The following is a 21,552-nucleotide window of genomic DNA, read 5'->3' on the forward strand; positions in this document are numbered from 1 at the left end:
ACTACAGAGCCAGTATTTGGGAGGAAAAGCACAACATTTCCCCTATAGTGGATTTCCCAGTGATGTGCATCCAGTTTAATGCTACTAGGGGGATTGATGTAGGAGAGGCAGCCATTGGTGTTGAAACATAATGGTGTCAATTCTGTACCTCGGCGCTGGTACTCACTGCGAACTCTTGCAGCAGCCTTGCGTCCAGGGAGCTGTCGGCAGGCATGAGAGACAGCTTGGCAGTGGATGGGGCCAAAGCTAAGCTCCAAAGTTGTGCTGATTCTCTGGCAGAGGAAGGAGTATTGCTGGGTCTACAGAGGTAGGCTCTGATAGAGTATCTGCCATGTGGTGGGAGACACTCTGGACTAAGAAATTGCTGTCGCTGGATGATGGGAGGAGAAGGATTTTGGGGACATGCTCCTGGGTGAGGAATGGTCTCAGGGCTTCTGTAAAGGAGGCATACTGTCCTTGTGCAAAGCCATAATAGATTTGACCTGCCTGAATTAGCCTTCTTACCCTCAAGTGAGGGGAGGAGAAGAAGGTTTTCTTGGCTGCTTGATTGCCCAGGTAAAAACTGCCCAGCAGTTGCTTTTTGGCAGGTGTAAGGGGTTGAGGAGCCTTGGTGGGTGCCTTTTTCAGAAATGTTGCCATAATTGAAAAAGGGAAACCCATGGATTTGATGGGGTAGTCAGAAGAGCTCAATTCAGCATGTCTTCTCATGCTCTCGGTCAGGCCAGGCCAGGCACCCCTAAGTTGCCCCTTTTTTCTAGTTTTGTGTTCTTGTAATTTTCACGTTCCAGTTTTTTTCCTTGTACTAAAGTCCATTGAAGAGGAATTGTCACCTACTGTGCAAGTTCTTTGTTTGAAGTTGAGCTCACTTACCAATAGGGTTTGTCTTGCACAGCCGGGTCGTGTCTCAGGCATGCACGGTCATGATTCTCTATGCACTGTGCAGGATTATGCAGAGAGTGGCAGTCATCAGCAGCTCTCAGCCAGAGAAAGGAGGAGGGCATAATATCATTAAGAGGTGTGTATAATTATCAATAGTTGGAGCAACCAGCGCGATAGTAGTTACACCCCAGAGCGCCAGAACCTCATTTGAATATTTTTATAAAGCATTTTTCTTTTTCTTTTTTTTTAACTACAGGTTCCAGGAAGAAGAAAAGAAGTTCAAGTATCCCCATGAAAATGGCTATTGGTAACAGAGTTTAGCTCCAAACTAAGTTTTCATACTGGTAGAAAAGGTTTTGAGGGGCCTTGATCTGTTTCATTATTACTGATACAGTTGGTTTAATCCTATAGTTATTCAGATCAGTTATCCCATATGAGAGGTATAGCCACAGTATACGAGCTTATATGTCAGTGGTTTAGTTATTAGTACTTGTGTATTATTCAGCTATTCGAAGTACAGAAAATGACCAGGTAAACACCATTTTTTTTTTAGGAAACTTATTTGATTATCAGACTTTTCTTGAATCCATACAGGATCTCTTTATTGGAACGCTATACAGATTTTTCAATGTTACTTATTGTACCACTGTGTTAAAAGACTATCTTGTGATGTCCTGCGTCACCTTACAATGAGAGACCACTTTGTCTCATTCTCCCACTACTATTTGTATTATATGGTGAAACAAATAAAATCTAAGTTGAAAAAAAAATTATTTTTAAAAATAATTATTCCTTAACCATCTGATTGTGCCCATGAATGGGTTAGAAGTAGAATGCAACCAATGTGTGTGCAGTTCAGTTGCATTAATGCCTTTGTTATTACAATATAAATTATTAGAGTTTCAGATGATACTACTGTGCTAATACTTATGCTTTGAAAACTGTTGAATTATATGATATCAGATACTAAAACATGTGGTAATAACAAGGAACATCTCACTCTATGCAAGATCTCCAATGTAATATACTCAATCAGTGGAAATCTTCTCTGGTAAAAACTGGTCATTTGCCATACAGTAAGTCAATGCAAGTGCAAGGTGACAGAGACATATTGGGAAAGCTTTTATTATGAAGAGGAGGAGGGGAAGAGGGAAAAATCTGAAGCATAAATCATTATTGGCGAACATCTCAGCCGAGAGCAGGAGTGTCGCTTGCTGCTGCTTGTAGTGCAGCCCAGACATAAATCATAATTCCCCTACAATAGATCCCTTGTAACCGCCATCAGGAAAAGAGTTTGGTTTTATTGATTTTTTGACACCAGGGCCCTGGCAAGGGCTGCTGTGAATCATTATGAAATGAAACTGATTAGGAATTCATGGAATACTAAATAAATTTTACGAGCACGTTGTAAGTTTTTGATGCATGGGGAGCGGAAAATGAAGACTAATGATATAAAAATTATAAAGCATGCTGAGTATTATTATACTACTATTGATTTGCTTCAGACTGTACCTTAGAATCGAAGCCTGTCTTGCACAAAGTTACACACACAGAGGTTTTTCTTCTTGTTCATTGCTGGTCTCTGCATCTTTCCTTTTATAAGCAGGGCCACCAAAGGTAAATAATTAAAAGTGGGACTTGAGCTCAGTTTCCTCTTTAATACTGTGTAGTCACTGAAAGGCGAAATGAATAATTAGTCTGTGAGCTGAATAATTTAGAGCAGATGCTTGTGAGGGTAACCTTGTAGCAGGATTTTCTTATCGCCTATTGTAGTTTTTAAATAAAGTCTAATCTAATCATTTTAATGGTAGCAGTAACTGTAAATGTAGAAATTATTACTATCTCACTATTAGATAAAATATAATTTGTGATCTTCTTTTTTTATTTTCTGTACCAATCTAAAAATGGAAGTATATGATGAACATAAAAATACATTTGCACATTTTTAGACATTGATTTCTTGTTAATGATATAGTAATCATATTACATTATATTGTATTTTAGTACGGTATATGATTACACTATGTAATGCAATTAATGCATTACATGTATCTTATATGTTAGATATTTAAATCTAATCTAGTAAATTTTTACTAAAAGCTGGTTTACTTTCATGTATAACTAAAATTGTTTGTCTTTTAAATACTTAGATTTTATTGGATTCTATTTAGACTGGGAAGTAATCTTATTTCTTCTAATTCAATCTTGTCATACACCGCGGGTGTCAGCTGCTTTGTGCAAGGCTGACACCAGTTCCTTCACCATTCGTGGGTGTTGATGTCACATGGTCGCTGCCATCTTTGATCCAGGCAGCACCCCCATGATGTCATCTTAGGGTGCCTTGACAGCCAGGGCTTCAATTCTGGTTGGATGTGTGGTTCAACAATCTAAGGCTGTATTCACACACACGTATAGGGGACATACATACACCGCAATGGCCTCATGGTGCCTTATGCTGTACTGTTCTGTAGCCCGTAGAAAGATAGGACATGCCGTGTGCTGTGTATTTCTATGGAGAGGGGCAGGTGTGAGCAGCGCTGTGGGGGCAGGGAGGGGAGGCAAGGACGTGGCAGTGGCCGCGGGTGGGAGGTAGCTGTGTTGTTGGGTTGGCAGTGTCAGGCTGGATACGGGAAGCAGGTGGGCATGGGAGCAGGAGGAGGTGCGTAGGAGGGCCAGGAGAGCAGCGTAGATAATTTTGACTCTGACATCCATCCCGGGCCCTTAAGCAACATGGGCCCTGTTGTTACATCACAGCATTTGCATTACCCCACATGCAGACCACATTCAGCCTGGGTCACAAGCGTCGGATAATACTTTCTACAAAATGATCTACACTCGCTTCTCTTCAATCCGGTAAGCTACTACTAAACATGCATTTGCACATAACCTTAGGACCTTGAGATGAATCTGATATATACCCTTAACGTGATTATAAACATAGTATCCCTTAGGCTGCACCTCTCCCACATGCTATGTTACTATGTGCTATTATGCTTGAGTGCTTTTATGCTACATTCTTCTGTAATATGATGTATTTTACAATATGTTATACCCATCTATATACCTATTCTATTTCAGCTTTTTCCTCTATCTCATCGCAATCTCTATTGTGGTACAACAATATGTAATGCTTTCTGTATCTTCCTTTTAAAAAAAAAAAGATTACAATAATCTCTGTCATCATAACTTATGGATTTTTTTGTATTCTCTGTATGTTTTGTATATAGGCATTGAGATCACTATCTAATTTATATATTCCACCCTCCACCACTACTATTGATTTCACTTTACATGTTATTCACAGCATCTTAGGAAGGTCACATTTTGACCGAAACGTCATATGAGTTTGAGTGGATTGTTATGAGAATTAAAGCATCTATAAAAATACATCAAACTAAATGCCATCTTCTCTAATCTATTGACTACAAGGGGCTCTTTGACTATTGTTTTTTGGGGTCTCTTTAACTATGTGACCATTAGAAACAAAGGGGCTCATGAATATTGGCTACTGGGGACTTCATAACTATTGCCTATTGTAGACTCAACTATTGCCAACTTGAGACACCATAAATACTGGTTGTGTGACCATTGGTGAGCCCATGACTATTGGCCACCGGGGGCTGTGTGACAATTGTAAATGGAAGCTCTGTGATTAGCATCCAATTCGCTTGACATCATGAGAAAATAGTGGTGTTTGTTCTTTGGCGATGATCTGATATTCGTAGCATATAATTTCATAAAATTCATAGATTTATTAAAGTTGGTCATAAATAAAAAAAACTGGACATCGCATTTTGCGCCCACAAACGTAATGCTTCATCAGCTCAATACAGATGGCAATTAACACGGAAGTGTTACATTTAATTCCGGAACTAAGCGTTACATGGTATCAATAATGCAACATTGTAGTACAGTGGTGGGAACCCGTTTGGCTCCAGGATATGCCATCCTATTTATGGGTCTTTTCAAAACCCATTACATATTATCCAATCATGTTTACAAACCTTATATTCATTTTTATCATCGTTATTATGGCGATCTGTTCTTAATCTGGACAGGTTCGTCAACAGAGGCCGTTGAATTTTTTGGATATCTAAACAAAAATGATAGGGGGTATCTCTTAGACCATCAAGAAAAAACAATCACGTCTTTAGATTTGGAATTGAACATTGGACATTGTGGCTGATGGCTCTAAAAAGACATCCATTTTCTTAAAAAAAGTTTAAATGAATAGCTATTTAAACTATAAAAGCTCACATCTGAAGAAGTGGAAAGACAATATGCCATAAAGTCAGTATAAAAGAGTGGGAAAAATTGTACTGACCCTAACACTTTTAAAAGCCAAGCATTGGTTTCAAAGAAACATTTCTTAGATGGATATCCATTATGAATTTTAAAAGAGGGCTACCCCAAAACCAAGGATTTAACACAACAGGATTGTTTGATATAAAAAAAATAATAAGATACCCCAAACAGAAAAGGGAGAATACATTGTCATTTATTATGTGGTACAATAACAAACATAGAGATTGAAAAGATTTTAAAAATACATTGATATCTGTTGGAAAAAGATGAAATTTTGAAAACAATTATTCCAGATAATACTCTTACCTTTATGCTGTTTTAAGAAAAAAGATAAGGCACTATCCCCTGAGAATATTCCAAAAATTAAAAAATGCAAGTTAATTAAACTTTGTTAATGCTGTCTAAATATTTATAATAATGCAACCCATTTTAAATCCTTTGTCACTCAAGAAATCTTTCCAATTAAGACTAGGGTATCAATCTAATTATGTGATGTACCTTATTGAGAGTCCATCCGGTCTCCAATATGTGGGTGAGAACAACACAGATGTTGCCATGTCTTAATGGACACAAGGGTAATATAAAAAAGGGTTACATGCATTATGGCCTATCAAAACATGTTTTATTTAAACACCAACAAAAATTAGAAACTCCAATTGATTACATTCCTGGAGATATACATATAGTTCTGTCATGTAGTTTATTTACAACTTCTAGCTCAACATGCCACCGTAGTTCTGAATGCGTTCCATTGCCGATCAAGTTTTGTATGTGGGTCAGTAGATTATCTTTGCGTGCGCTCCACACATAGAGTGAGTTCCATATTAATTTATAATTTCTAAAAGTTTTTACTGACAAGCATATATTAACTATATAATATATAGACCAGTAATGGCAAACCTTTTAGAGTCAGAGTGCCCAAACGACAACCCAAACCCACTCATTTATCACAAAGTGCCAACATGACGGTTTTAATCACTGACCCTGCTCTCTTATAGTTTTCAATCATATCAGTGTCCTGAGGTAACCAATATAGTAGCTTGAAGGAGGACAAATTCAAGCTTTAAAATAGCATTGAGTGGAACAAGTCCAGGGCCAAGTAGATACTTTGAGTCCTCTTTGATAGCCTGGGTGCCCACAGAGATGGCTCTGAGTACCACCTGTGGCACCCGTGTCTTAGGTTTGCTACCACTCATATAGACAATCGTTAAGTAGTTTTTTTCTGAATAGCTTTGATAACATTTGCATTATTGATGCCTTGTAACTATTAGTTCCGGAATTAAATGTAACACTTACGTATTTCCTATTTATAAATGAAAGTGATAATTTTCATATGTACTGACCGGATGAAGTGTCTGGTTTGTGGATGCAAAACGCATTTCCAGATTTTTATTTATGACCAATTTTAATAAATCTATGAATTTTATGAAATTATATGCTACAAATATCAGATCAGCGCCATAGAGCAATGTCTCTTTTTCTTGTGGTGTCAAGCGAATGGCATGCTCAGTCTCAACCTAAACATATTTTGGGCTTGTAAAAACTGGAGGTGACATTAGGTGGATGAGGCACCAATCCAAACAATTGGACAGTGTTCTGCCTGCCCGCACAACCTTCGAAGGTGAGCTCGATAGGTGTGGTGCTATTTTTAACAGAGAAATGCATTTATTTTACACTAGGGTGCCCCCCTGTTTTCCTTTAATCATTCACAGAAAAGTAACATCTGAGATGGGCAGCCAGGAATAACTAGGTTCTTCAGACATGACACCTACTTGGTATGGCCCAGATAAAGGTTCTGTTCCTTTATCTGTCTTCCAACTGAGTCTTTCTTATGCTGCACTTTCTGTCAAGTAATGGCTCCTGCTGACTTTCTTCTGCTTTACTGTGATGATGTGTGGATAAATGTCAGCAGGCCACCCCAGCGAGAGGTCAGTTGCGTTATCTTTTAGGGCAGATACTACTGTCAGTCACATTAGAACAGACATTCAGGGACAGTGCTGCCAGACTTACAAGGGTGACATAACTGACAACCAGACATTTGTGGATAATTAATTATGCTGCCTATCCCATGTGATAGCTGGGGCAAGGTGTGTCATAATTATCCTCATGGGGTGAGAGTGGCAGCATACCGGTAATCCAGCAGAATTGGAGTAAAATGTGCCTCTTCTACACAGGTGCCTGTCAGTCTTCAAACAGATAGCATTGTGAGAGTTCACCAAGACAACAGTAAGTCATTAAAGAGTGTTGCATGAAAAATTCCTTACTTTTCAGTCTAATTATTTTGTCAAGTCAACATAGTCAGGGTGTTAACATTGTTACCACAGCCCAGCTTCAACATATACTGCAACACCATCAAGGCTCTAAGAGTCAAGTTTAGGGAACTCCAACCAACACCTTAGTCTGCCTTCGGAGGTCCATCTGCACTAATGTATGTCAGCTTTTATAAATACTTGACAAGATGTGTTGACCCAATCGATGTCACAAATAAGTTTAATGTACACATGGCCAAGTTGCTGATCCTGTATTTGCCCCCTTTCCTTTTTGGTTGGGGCACACAAAGATTGGAAGGAAGTCTGTTTGTGTAACATGTGTGAGCATTCATACCTCTGCCAGCTCATGTCTTGAGAAGAGGAGATCAAAGAAGCAGAGAACCTGTGTGTTGCTTTCCTGCTAAAATGCCAGGACAGACAATAGAGATATCATAGTTGTCCATAATTGGGACATAATTCATAATAAGATAACCACATGGCCTTTGTATCAAATGCCTGGCTGCATGTACACCCAGTCCAATTGCAGAACACCCCTAATGTTAAGCCTAGACACCCCAAGTTTGGTATGGGGTGAGAGGTACTCTGATGATTGGAAGCAATAGCAAGGTTGTGCTATCTTCCAATAAAAAGTTATGGAATTTTAATAAAAATCCTGTCTGGAGTGAGGAGGAAAAGCAAACCTCTCCCTCTCAGTGACATCACAGCAGGGGGGTGTGGGTCAAAAATCTGGAAAACGTCTTGTCAATCTAGATTCTCTATTTATTTAGAAGGCTGTCCGTTCCCCTTCATGCAGTGTTCCTCAGCCAAGATGACTCTCTATCTCATATTAAGTGTAATTTGTTTCCTTATCCAATAACTGTTTGTATGTATATTGTTTCGTTTTCTTTTAATCTGACAAGTTTATGTTTTGAGTGTATTGTACTTCTATGTATTTTAAATTGTTAACTTTAATAAGCCTCTGCGAATAGCCTTTAAGAATCTTAAGTTTCTGAAGGGATTACGTTACCAGGTTAACACAGAATATGTAGTGACTGCATACAGGGGTGTACCAAGCCTGTCTGCTGCCTGAGGCGAGCCATAGAGAGACGCCCCCCCCCCCCCCCCGCCCATTTATGTAATATATAAGGAAATGTCAGGACCAGATCCATCATATTGGTTTGGTGTTAAATTAATCAATGCAAAATACATACAGAGTACCACCATGTAGTATAAAATGCATACAGCATATCACCATGTAGTGCAAGATAGATACAGTGTACAGCAATGTAGTATAAAATTCATAGAATACCGTCATTTAGCAGTAAACATATACAGCCAGGGCCCCCATTGAATGTAGTCCAGACAGGGAACAGTAGTATACCCCCCAAGCCAGCAATGACTGTATACAGCTCCCCCCAAAGCAAGCAATCACTGTATACATATATATTACACACACATATCACAAATTTCACACATATATATATACAAACCTATTTCATGTTATACCTGTATATACAGTATATACGCATTACACCTATATCTACACCCTTTACATGGTATACCTGCATATACACATACATGGCACCTATATATACACACCTATTACATGTTATACAACTATATACACACATATATAATACATTACACCTATATATACAGCTATTACAAGTCATACCTCTATATACACACGCATTACACCTATATATATATACAGCTATTTCATGTCAAACCTCTATATACACACAAATTACACCTATATATACTGCTATTACAAGTCATACCTCTATATACACACGCATTACACCTATATATACAGCTATTACACGTCATACCTCTATATACACACGCAGTACGCACACATATATATACACTCACTGGCCACTTTATTAGGTACACCATGCTAGTAACGGGTTGGACCCCCTTTTGCCTTCAGAACTGCCTCATTTCTTCGTGGCATAGATTCAACAAGGTGCTGGAAGCATTCCTCAGAGATTTTGGTCCATATTGACATGATGGCATCGCACAGTTGCCGCAGATTTGTCGGCTGCACATCCATGATACGAATCTCCCGTTCCACCACATCCCAAAGATGCTCTATTGGATTGAGATCTGGTGACTGTGGACGCCATTTGAGTACAGTGACCTCATTGTCATGTTCAAGAAACCAGTCTGAGATGATTCCAGCATTATGACATGGCGCATTATCCTGCTGAAAGTAGCCATCAGATGTTGGGTACATTGTGGTCATAAAGGGATGGACATGGTCAGCAACAATACTCAGCTAGGCTGTGGCGTTGCAACGATGCTCAATGGGTACCAAGGGGCCCAAAGAGTGCCAAGAAAATATTCCCCACACCATGACACCACCAGCCTGAACCGCTGATACAAGGCAGGATGGATCCATGCTTTCATGTTGTGGACGCCAAATTCTGACCCTACCATCCGAATGTCGCAGCAGAAATCGAGACTCATCAGACCAGGCAGCGTTTTTCCAATCTTCTACTGTCCAATTTCGATGAGCTTGTGCAAATTGTAGCCTCATTTTTCTGTTCTTAGCTGAAAGGAGTGGCACCCGGTGGGGTCTTCTGCTGCTGTAGCCCATCTGCCTCAAAGTTCGATGTACTGTGCGTTCAGAGATGCTCTTCTGCCTACCTTGGTTGCAACGGGTGGCGATTTGAGTCACTGTTGCCTTTCTATCAGCTCGAACCAGTCTGCCCATTCTCCTCTGACCTCTGGCATCAACAAGGCATTTCCGCTCACAGAACTGCCGCTCACTGGATGTTTTTTCTTTTTCGGACCATTCTCTGTAAACCCTAGAGATGGTTGTGTGTGAAAATCCCAGTAGATCAGCAGTTTCTGAAATAATCAGACCAGCCCTTCTGGCACCAACAACCATGCCACGTTCAAAGGCACTCAAATCACCTTTCTTCCCCATACTGATGCTCGGTTTGAACTACAGGAGATTGTCTTGACCATGTCTACATGCCTAAATGCACTGAGTTGCCGCCATGTGATTGGCTGATTAGAAATTAAGTGTTAACGAGCAGTTGGACCGGTGTACCTAATAAAGTGGCCGGTGAGTGTGTGTATATATATATATATATATATATATATATATATATATATATATATATATACATATATATACAGCTATTTCATGTCATGTCTCTATATATACACGGATGACACCTATATATATGTGTATGTGTGTGTGTGTGTATATATATATATATATATATATATATATATATATATATATATATACACAGCTATCAGCTATTACATGTCATACCTCTATATACACACACATGACATGTTTTACACACATATACACATGACAAAACACATATAAACAGGGAACACACACACAAATATACACATGACAAGACACACACATGTATATACACAGGGAAGACACACACACAGGTATATACACAGGGAAGACACACACACACGGGTATATACACAGGGAAGACACACACACATGTATATAGACAGGGAAGACACACACACAGGTATATACACAGGGAAGACACACACACAGGTATATACACAGGGAAGACACACACATATACACATTACACTTACCTGATATCCAGCAGGAGGTCCAGGTCAGGCAGGGGAGACATCATGGCAGTGGATGGAGCTGTCTCCTCTGTGCTGCAGGCCCGGGCTGGTGGGCGGGGCTTCCCCTGTCAGCTCTGCCCGGGCTGCACCTCCAGGGAGACCAGCCACAGGTTTGAATGTGGCGCTCCCACTCCTCCTCCTCGCTCCTCCAGGCTGCTTCTGCACTAGTGACACAGAAAGCGCTAGTAAGCACTTCCTATGTCACAGCAGCGCCGCACAGGACGTCCTGCGCGGTGCTGTCAGCAATGGTACTTGCATCTGAATGATGCAAGTACTATTGTAAGTAGTAGTGGAGCAGCCAGGCAGCCTGCAAAATGCCGCCCCTCCACCAGCAGGAGGCGTGCCGCCCTGAGGCGAAAGTCTCAACTCGCCTCATGGCAGGTGCGCCCCTGACTACATATTCTGTGAGAATCATCAGTGGGCATTGTCTGTGTGGTTGAGGTGTCTACAGTCTTCTTACTTAATAAGTAATTTGTGGGTGGTGGCAGTGAGTTGGTTTGGGTGCTGAGTGTTTGGGGGGTATATTTAGCATAAAGACACCATTTTGTCCAAGTGGGTGGAGCTTAAAGGCTAAATTCTGAGACTCCATAGAGTAGATGCACCCTGTGGTTGGACGCCAGAATGGTAGTTCATCACATTAATGATGCATGTATACAGGACTTCTCGTCTGTTTAAATCTGACGTAATCCAACTCCAGGCCTGAGGACTTAGGACAAGAACAATGAGGATAAAAAGAAGGACTTGAACACTCTGGAATCTGGCAAATAAATGGGTATTTTATTAACCCAAGTGTCTGGAGAGCAGATGGACCTAAAAAGAGCTGCCTCTGTGTATACTTTAACTTGTCTTGTGCCAGTTTGGTGCCAGTACCCTAATTTCAATTCCCCAAATACATGAGATATTTTAGGATGTTGAGATATTCCTGGTTTATCATATGTAAACAAGCACATCACCAGCTTGCTAAGGGTCTTCAAGTTCAGCTTCTCTGGTTTAGCATTTGGAAGATCCATAAGCCTCTTAATTTTCAAGGTTTTAAAATTGAAATTACTATTCTGATCGAACATCCCGAGATGCACTGCAGCTCAGGTAAGCCAACATGTAGGCCTGAAGCTGGTTAAATCTATCCAAAAACAACAGATGCTGCAGTTTATTACCCACTAACTTAAGGGAGATTTGGTCCCCAACATGTATCCATCAAAAAGCAATTGTAATCAGACTCCGTAGAGTCCGTAGAGTGGAAGTTGATCCATTAAATTATTATACCACAGTGATTGCACTTAGGTACATATGTTATAGTTATTACTAATGTGGAAAGTGACTTCAAAAATATTTTTCAATGACCAATTATACCCAGAAAGAATGTGAAATATATTTTATAGTAATAAAAGGGAAGGTTACTGCAATATACAATACATATAAAATACAATATAAAATACAATATTCCACAAGCAATTGTAGCTAGTTAGATAATATAATGGATTTCCAGCTGACTAAAGTGTGACCCCAATATAATATTATTCCACAAGCAATTGTACCCAGTCAGATAATGCAATGTAGTTCACACTTACTAAAGAAGAAGGTGAGTCAAGAGATATTTTTCAATAACCACTTAAAACAGGGCAGATAATGCAGTGTATATCACACTAACTAAAGGGGCAGGTGAAGAGAATATAATATTATTCCACAAGCAATTATAGTCAGCAGGGTATCTACAACCCATAGATCATGGGAAGCAGCTTCTGCAGCAGAAATAAACAGCCTGTTTTGTCATTTTTCTTGTAGATAATATGAATTCATATTTTACTTCATTATGAGCAATTCTACAGATCATGCAGTAAGTTCCATTTTTTAAATTGTGTAGATTACAACTTTTTATTGAAAGTCCTGCCAACAGCCCAATACTGTCAGCCACAAGACTATCACTTCCTATCCCTCCCACTGTCCTTACAATCTGCTTTGTGCTTGCACACAATGTTTCCCCTTATGTTCATTCAATAAGTAAATGACAAAGATCGCATGGTGTCAGGCATTTATAGTGGCTGTGAAAGTCTATGACATCACACTGAGTGGGTGTCTGCTGATTGGCTATCTGCAAGAGTGAGGTTATCATTATCAGATGACTGGCAACTAAAATGAAAATGAAGCCAAGTCACTTAAATTTATGTCACTGCCTGCGCTATAGTGGGAGGGGGATGCTGTTCCTGAAGCTATACACTTTCAGCCAGGTTTTGAAACATCTGAACCACACTCTGCATTTAACTGACCACAACATCCATGGCCTCCATACTAGAGTAGGAGTTTTTATCGGACTGTAATTCTGACAAAACAGGGAAGAATTCTGAACCTCTGTGCCTGTCTACATACCAGATTTGCGCAAGGTTGCAAGACACAACTGGATTGCAGTCTCTCCATTGGATAAGCGCACAGTACAAATAAAAAGCAGACGCCCACAAAACAGACAAGGTAAGGTCAAACAAACTGGGTGTTACATGAAGTAATATGATGTCAGTAGACTGCTGTAATGTTCATTAATTAAAGGGGTTGTATGTAAAAAAAAACCTTGGTGGCTGTAAGTTGGCTGCTTAAAAAATAAATAATTACTTACTTTCCGGCTATGCCATCTCTACCATCAGTGCCCCATGTAAACAGAGGCACGGAAGCCAGACGAGGTGGCCGACAACGCCCACCCGTCCCGCATATACAGTGACAGGGAATAGGGACAGATGGGTGCAGGACACCAGGAGGTAAGTGAATGTGTTTTTTTTTAAGCGGCCCCCTCCCGGCCACCAAGGTTTTTTCTTAGTCTCGAACAACCCATTTAATAATGATAGTGCTATACTGCATAATAATTACTTTGGAGGGGGTGCTGCTGTGCTGGCCTGTCTTTGAGACAGATCTGTAATGGTCTGTCTGTGCAGTAGTATTCCATTATTCGGTCAGTGTAATCAATCACCCCCAAGGTTCAAGTACCCTAGAAGGTCAAAAAGTACAGTAAAAATTTTATTTGATTAGGAATTTTTTGTCCAGCTTTCCAGTACATGGCATGGAATATGAAAGGGTGTCACAAAGGAGGACAATTTATTAAGCAGAAAACAAGCCATCGTTCTGCTTTGTACAGAAAAATGAAAATGAAAAACCTATGAAGGGTTAGAATTCATTACCACATTGTAATTATCATTGCCATTAAAAAAGTGGATTCAGATGTATAGAAGAGGTTTTGTGTTGGTTGATATGTTTGGATATTTTATGTTTATAAAAAAAATAAAACATTTTAAAAATTAAAAAAACTAAATGGACTAGCTAGTGTGAATTAAAATCTATGAAAATATATTACTTAGGAAGGCAGGATGGAATCTGGACTAAAAAAAAGATGTTCTAATACAAGGTTGACAGAAAGAAAATGAAATTTACTCACTTTTTACAGTGAGCCTATCACCTGGTACCTGATTTCGACACCTTGTTATCTCATGTTACTAACTATCTGTTAGCTGTTTCTGTTTTTACTCACTCACTTCTGTAAACTTCCTCATAGACACAACATAAGCTTGTCATTTTCCTTCCATCAAAATCCAATCCTACAATCCTTAAGTAGCAATTTTGGTAGCACCTTACTAAACCTTTCAGCCACCAGCTGATGCTGTTGAGCAGAACCAAACTACAAAATTCAGAAAACCATGGCAAGAGAGTTGATTGACTGCTGAACAGCCAATCAATCAGCTTTCAGCCCCTTAGCAACCACAATCATTACCATACAGTGCATGGCTGTGATTGTTCAGGTAGGACATGTGACCATGCTGTATAAGAGCCAGTGTGTCACATGTCCTGGTACCATTACAGACAGTAGACAGAGCTAGGGGTTGTGTTGACCCTTTTCAGGGCAGATAGAATAGGGAGAGGTAGAAAGCTGAAGTACTGGATGTTGCTACTCATAGGTTCTATAGTGCAGGCCCACTGTTAGTACTACTCATATCATACAGTGCCACTCTTAGTCCTAATTGCATTTACAACATCTTACACTACTACCTTACAGTAACTATCTTAGTATTATTTGCATCATACAGTACTACATTATAGTACCAGTCTTTGTGCTATTTGCATCATATAGTACTATGTTATTGTAGCAGTCTTGGTGATATTTTCATGCAGTACTACATTATAGTACCAGTCTTTGTGCTATTTGCATCATTTAGTACTATGTTATTGTAGCAGTCTTGATGAAATCTTTATACAGTACTACATTATAGTACCAGCGTTAGTAATATCTGCATCTTACAGTAGTATGTTACTATACCAGTCTTAGTACTATTTGCTTCATACAGTACTGTGTTACAGTACTACTGTTAGTGATATCTGCATCATACAATACTACATTACATTACCAGTCTTAGTAACATTGCAATCAAAGGTGGTGGCTAGGGAGCTCCAGGCAGCCAGCAGAAGATCAGAAAGGTTGCCAATGCGCAGCAGGCAGCCCATAGCCATAATGTTGCCTGCTTCTGCCCACCTTCTCCAAGGACTTAGCACACAAAGGTCAGGCCACAGGGTGTCTCCAGCGTGGCATTTTTCTCCCTAGGTGCAGAAGACAGAATGTGTGTCATTTGCACGCTGTGCCAACAGTCCTTAAAGATTGGACAAATATCAGCACTTTGAGCATCTCATGTTTGACCAGGCACCTGAAAAGTAAACATGAGATGCAGTTGATAAGATATAATAAAATAGCTTGGAAACACCGAAGGCCACCCCCACTACCACCAGCAGTGCTACCATCACCATGACCAATCTTTCAGTCCCTCAAATGGAAGTTTGGCCATCTCACACATGACCTCTGGTCCTGAATAGGAGCATTTCCAAATTGCTGGCGTTTAAAATGCTACCATTCAGGTTGGTGGAGATGGACAGCTTTAAAGATATTCTGGCTAAAGCTGCCCCACAGTATGTAATTCCTATCCCCCATTACGTTTCTTGGAATGCCATCTTCACCATACACCAACAGGTAGTGGACAAAATCAGGTGTGCACTGCAAGATTCTATTTGTCCCAAGGTGCATGTCACAATTGACACATGGACGTGTAAACATAGGCAGGGGACTTGACATCTCCTTAACTGCCAACTGGGTTAATGTAATATTACTAGGTTGATGGAAAAAAATATTATTTTGTAAAATATTTATTCCCTTTATCTCTGGTACCTGATTTTGACACCTTGTTATCTTATATTACTTACTTTTAATGCATTATTTTATTGCATTTCCACTTCTGCAAACTAACTGATAGACACAAGATAACTTGTCATTTTTCTTCCAACAAAATCCATCCTACTAAAGTAAAAATGTCTGTAGCATATTACTAAACCTTTCAGTTACCATTTAATATTTGTCTGTTTTCCATTCATGACATAAAATATTTGTCAATTTTCCACTCATGATATAAAATGTCAGTCCATCAATATAACTATCCAGATGCTAGTTTTTGTTTATTTATTAGCATCTCTAAGTTTATATTTTTTGGAAGAAACCTTTAACCCCTTAGTGCTACTGTGCGGGCTCCTGCGATTAGCGCTCAGAGCCATATGGCTACGGCGTGGAGGCGATGGCGTGGAGGCGATGCCATTTCGGCTCTGCACCGGAGCCAAGCTGGGATCGGTGGTTGCGACATTTAACTTGCCTTTGGGGGGTCTTTCCCTCACGATCAGCCCCCCGGCGCCGTTTTTGGGGGGCACAGACTGTTGCTATGGCAACCCTGGGCTCCTATTAGGACCCCAGAGCTGCCTGCTGGCAGTGCCTGAAAGATGGCATCTATGACATCATTCTAAAGACACAGTGTCAGCCTATTTATATGCATAGGCTGACACTGCTAATACCCTGCAATATATCACTATTGCAGAGTATTATCATGAACAAGCAACCAGATGATTGGTTAAAAAAAAGTCTAAATCATAACACAAACCCCACACATATATGGTATCACCGAGTCCATAACATTCCATAGAATAAAATTAAAGGGGTATTCCGGGAATATGAACGTCTGACACAAAAACCCATGATGATATAAATAAATGAATACAACAATACTCAATGTCATTAGTCACAAAATGGAGCTTAAATAATTTGATTTTATGATTTACAAAATTTATGGCCTCTCTAAAGTAGGTGGAGTTATCACTAAGATGGCTGCCACTGGAAACTACAAGTTCCATGATCCTTTAGTTCTCAATAACTCCTCCTACCACTTATGCTCTGTTCCCAGTGATGATATAACAGACTTTCTTGCTCTGTTACCATAGTAATGATGTGTAACTGCCATCACAACAACACTGGCCATACTGGATGCACTGCAACCAACTGACTGCAGCCAAACATAGTGGTGATCACATGACCTGCCCAGGCAGGTGCAGGACATGTGATGTGGACATGTGACCAGCGGCCACCTTCTGTCCTGCAACGGACCACGCAGAGGAAATTAACGTACTGATTAAAGGGCCAGTAGCATTTTAATTCTTCATTACAGTCTATGTCAGCAGCATTTTCTGCTAAGGGGAGCAAAATTTTAAATAACAACTAATTACATATTAGCTCATATTTTGAGTGCCCATTTGTATATGAATTATGCTGATTCCTGGAATACCCCTTTAAATATTTATTGAACCAGTACAATGAACGCCATAAAATAAAAACCTTTAAAAACCTGCCAAAAATTATGACTTTTATCAATTGAATGCCACAAAAAAATGCAATAAAAGTCATCAACAAAACATATGTACTCCAGAATCATAATGTTGCAAAGTACAACATGTCCTGCAAAAAACAAGCCATCAACCAGCCAAAAAAGTAAAATGTTATGCCACTTGCAAGATGACGAAGCAAAAATGATACAATTTTCCCCAGGTTAGGGTTTTATTTGGCAAATTTACTATAAGAATCCCTTTGGGTTAAGTTCAGTATAAATATATCTACCACAATGAGTAGACCCAATTCATGTAAAGTAATATTTTTGTTATTATCAAATAAAACATTTTTTTTATCTAAAGATTGTGTCTGTAAGTATAACTTAGCATCAATCCTTTTTAATTAATTCACTGATTTCTTGTATTCATTAGAAATGTTCTTAAAGCTGTTTATATACGTTTTGTCCCATACTGCATAAGTAATTTACAGTCCAGCTATTAAACGTATCTTGGCTGATAACAGAATGTGTGACCACAATATAAATTCCTATAATTTTCTCTCCTATATAGTCACATAAAATGTATTTCTTCTAATTGGCTGCATGTTTTATTGATGTCAAAGAATGTGCGAACATATTTTTTCTTTTAGATGAATGCATTACTTACATCCAGAATTCACCATTGTTAATTGTAATAAGTTAAAGGTGGCATTAGGTAGTCAGGCTGGCTGAGTCCTGGGTACTGTACAAGTGATATACCGAGCAGTATATTAATGCTGAATAAAGTTTCCTTTTCAAGCTGAAACAGATTACTTTGTACTTGACACATCATGTCTCTGGGATTCTTGCTGAATTTTAAATAAGACAAGAGCAATAAAACGTTAAACTATTGGATATAGGATTCACCTATTCAATTACTCTCAACACTGTCATTTCACTTCAGTGAAACAAGGAGGAAGGGTTGAATTAATTGGTCCGTACTTTACTACAGGTCCAATTATAGAAACCTATTGGTACCCAGGACTAATATATATATACTGCTGTGAAGGAAATTGTGTGAAATTGTAACAGGTTTCAAATATAATAACGTAGAGCATGAATCAAGGTCGATAGAGCAGCCTAAAGAGAGATATTGTCTTTTCGAAAGACATTTTCTGTTTCCTAGCTCAAAATATATATGTAATCTTCAAATTTTATTTTTCTCTATGTTACTTTAGACATAAAATTAAAATAACTAGCATTAATGGAATAAATTAATTTGTGAAAAAAGAGATGTAGAATGGCTGTATACTGCTATATATAGTTACTGTACCCTTTTGGTGACTTCAGGAAAGAAAAGTAACATTCAAATATACAACTGAGTAAAAGGACGAATCAAATATAGAGCAATGCATATATATTTTATAACATTTTACAATATGTCTTCACTTAATGTATCTTTAATAAATACTATAAACTGAAATGTGTTATCCAGCGCAAAACATGATATACTGTAAGTTCATACTAAATTCTCCATGGGATAATCTTTATGCATACTTATATATTGGTTCTATATAAGTGGAATCAAGGGTTGATAGCTTATTAGTAGCAACACCTTGTTGATTATTAGTAATGAGCGGGTTTGAAGCACTAAATTTGGGTATGTATCAAATGGTGGTACGGACCCAATTTATTTACAGCTTAGCAGTCAATTTAGCCCAACCACAGCTAAGCCCTATCAGCATGGTTGTGATTGGCCAGGCGGGACATCCAAACCTGCTGTTTAACAAGTAGAGTCACATGTCCCAGCGTCATTACAGAGAGGGGAAGGCTGCACTGTAGGGACAGTGAGGGAAAGAATAGAGCATCCTGTATCTCAGGGCAGATAGGGAGGGAGAGATAGCTGTGAGGCACAAAAAGAAATTTGGTACCTGTTCTGACTTACTTAAAATTTAACTTTAAGAATAAACCTATAGAATCTTGTACGTAACCCTGGGGACTACCTATACGTTTTTTCAAAGTAGCAGTGTAAGTTTTCTGCATCCATAATCAACAACCTACACATACATTCTCACTGGAAGCACATGTGTCAGTTTTCTGCTCCACAAACCAGCACACATGTGCTCCATGAAAACGTATATTTTTGCAAAGAAGCAGTATTGGTTTTCTGTTTCCGAAGGCACAAGCCGTGTCACTTTTCTGCATAGGTATACATCACAAAATTGCACATATGTGATCAATGTGTTCAATGCAAGCATGTTATTTTTGCTAAGTAGCAATTTCATTGTCAGGATTAGGATGGCAGTACCGATGATGGCATCATCAGCGCTGATCATATTGGTAGCATATTGGAAGCAGTGCAGCACAAGACATATGTCCTTCATTGAGGCCCACTCATTGATGGTGAAGCACTTTGAATTACCCCGCCATGCTGCAGCTGGAACTCAACAATTGCCTTCTGCTGCTCATACACCCTTTACAGTAGATGTAAAGCGAAATTTCAACTGTTTGGGACATCACATATCAGGCGGGGGGGGGGGGGGGGAGCCAAAGTTCCTCTGCATTGCAGAAAGGTGAGCAGAAGCAAGGTGAGAATGGAGAAAGTGCATACACAGGGCACACACTTTATGCAGAATGCCTGTATAATTGACCAGGAAGCTTTGCACCACCAAGTTAACCCCTTCATAACCAGGCCCTTTTTTGTTTTTGTATTTCCATATTTTATTCCCCACCTTCAAAAATCTACAACTTTTTTATTTTTCCATGTAAAGAGCTGTGTGAGAGCTTGTTTTCTATGTAACAAATTGTACTTCATAGTGATGGTATTTAGTACTCCATGTCATGTACTGGGAAGTAGGGAAAAAATTCCAAATGCAGTGAAATTGGTGAAAAACCGCATTTGCATCGTTTTCCTGTGGGCTTGCATTTTACTGCTTTTCCTAGCGCCCCGAAGGACATGTCTACTTTATTCTTTGGGTTGGTACGATCACGGGGATAACAAATTTGTATAGGTTTTATAATGTTTTAAAACATTTAACAATGAAAACCTCCTGTTTTGCCATCTTCTAGCGCTAATAACTTTTTCATACTTCACTGTACGGAGCTGTGGTTGCTGTCATTTTTTGCGAAGTTGTTGAAGTTTTCAATGCTACCATTTTTAGGACTGTATGATCTTTTGATCACTTTTTATTGAATTTTTAATTTTTTTTCAAAATGGCAAAAAAGTGCCACTTTTGACTTTGAGTGCTATTTTCCGTTACAGGGTTAAACACCATAAAAAAAGTTGTTATATTTTGATTGTGCGTTTTCAGATGCAGCGATACTTAATGTGTTTGAGGTTTACTGTTTATTTATATTTATGACTTAAGAGAGGTGATTGGTACTTTAACCCTACGTTATCTACACTACAGTATGGCAGTATATGGGGATTTTCATACTCATTCATTACAATGTGCAAATCGCAAATTGTAATGAATGGGTTTAAACGAGACAGCCTTGAGTTTTTGTAAGGCCGAAGCTCTCATGTCAACCGATCGCCACTCCCCAATGATGTTAAGTGTGACGATCTTCACCGATCTTTAGCTTTGCTTGTGATGATGGACAGGTTAACAGCGATCGCGGGTGTTACCGGTAAGTGTTTGCAATATGTGTTGTCAAGGGGGATCTGTCTCATTTTTCTTTCCAAGTGTCAAATACAATGTTCAGAAGCTGAATAAAAGTGTATGTAAATCTGTATCCTGTTAATCTAACCACACTGTCACCCCACAGAACTAGATGGATCATAATATGTATGCCTAGATAGTCCCCGCCCACACTCTGGGATTTTGCACCGAATCTTTACTCAGTGATAG

At 39.2% G+C, this 21,552-nt stretch overlaps 1 long non-coding RNA gene across 3 annotated transcripts in view; it reads right to left on the bottom strand.

Moving 5' to 3' along the window:
• Nucleotides 1–21,552, bottom strand: part of LOC140116639 (uncharacterized) — a 182,650-nt gene that overhangs the window by 95,420 nt on the left and 65,678 nt on the right. For all 3 annotated transcript variants that reach the window (XR_011852875.1, XR_011852876.1, XR_011852874.1), the window contains exon 2: nt 2,392–2,552. This is a non-coding gene — a long non-coding RNA (uncharacterized lncRNA). The remainder of the gene's footprint in view (nt 1–2,391; nt 2,553–21,552) is intronic.

The sequence above is a fragment of the Engystomops pustulosus genome, chromosome 2 (assembly GCF_040894005.1).
Source record: "Engystomops pustulosus chromosome 2, aEngPut4.maternal, whole genome shotgun sequence".
Classification (NCBI taxonomy): Eukaryota; Metazoa; Chordata; class Amphibia; order Anura; family Leptodactylidae; genus Engystomops; species Engystomops pustulosus.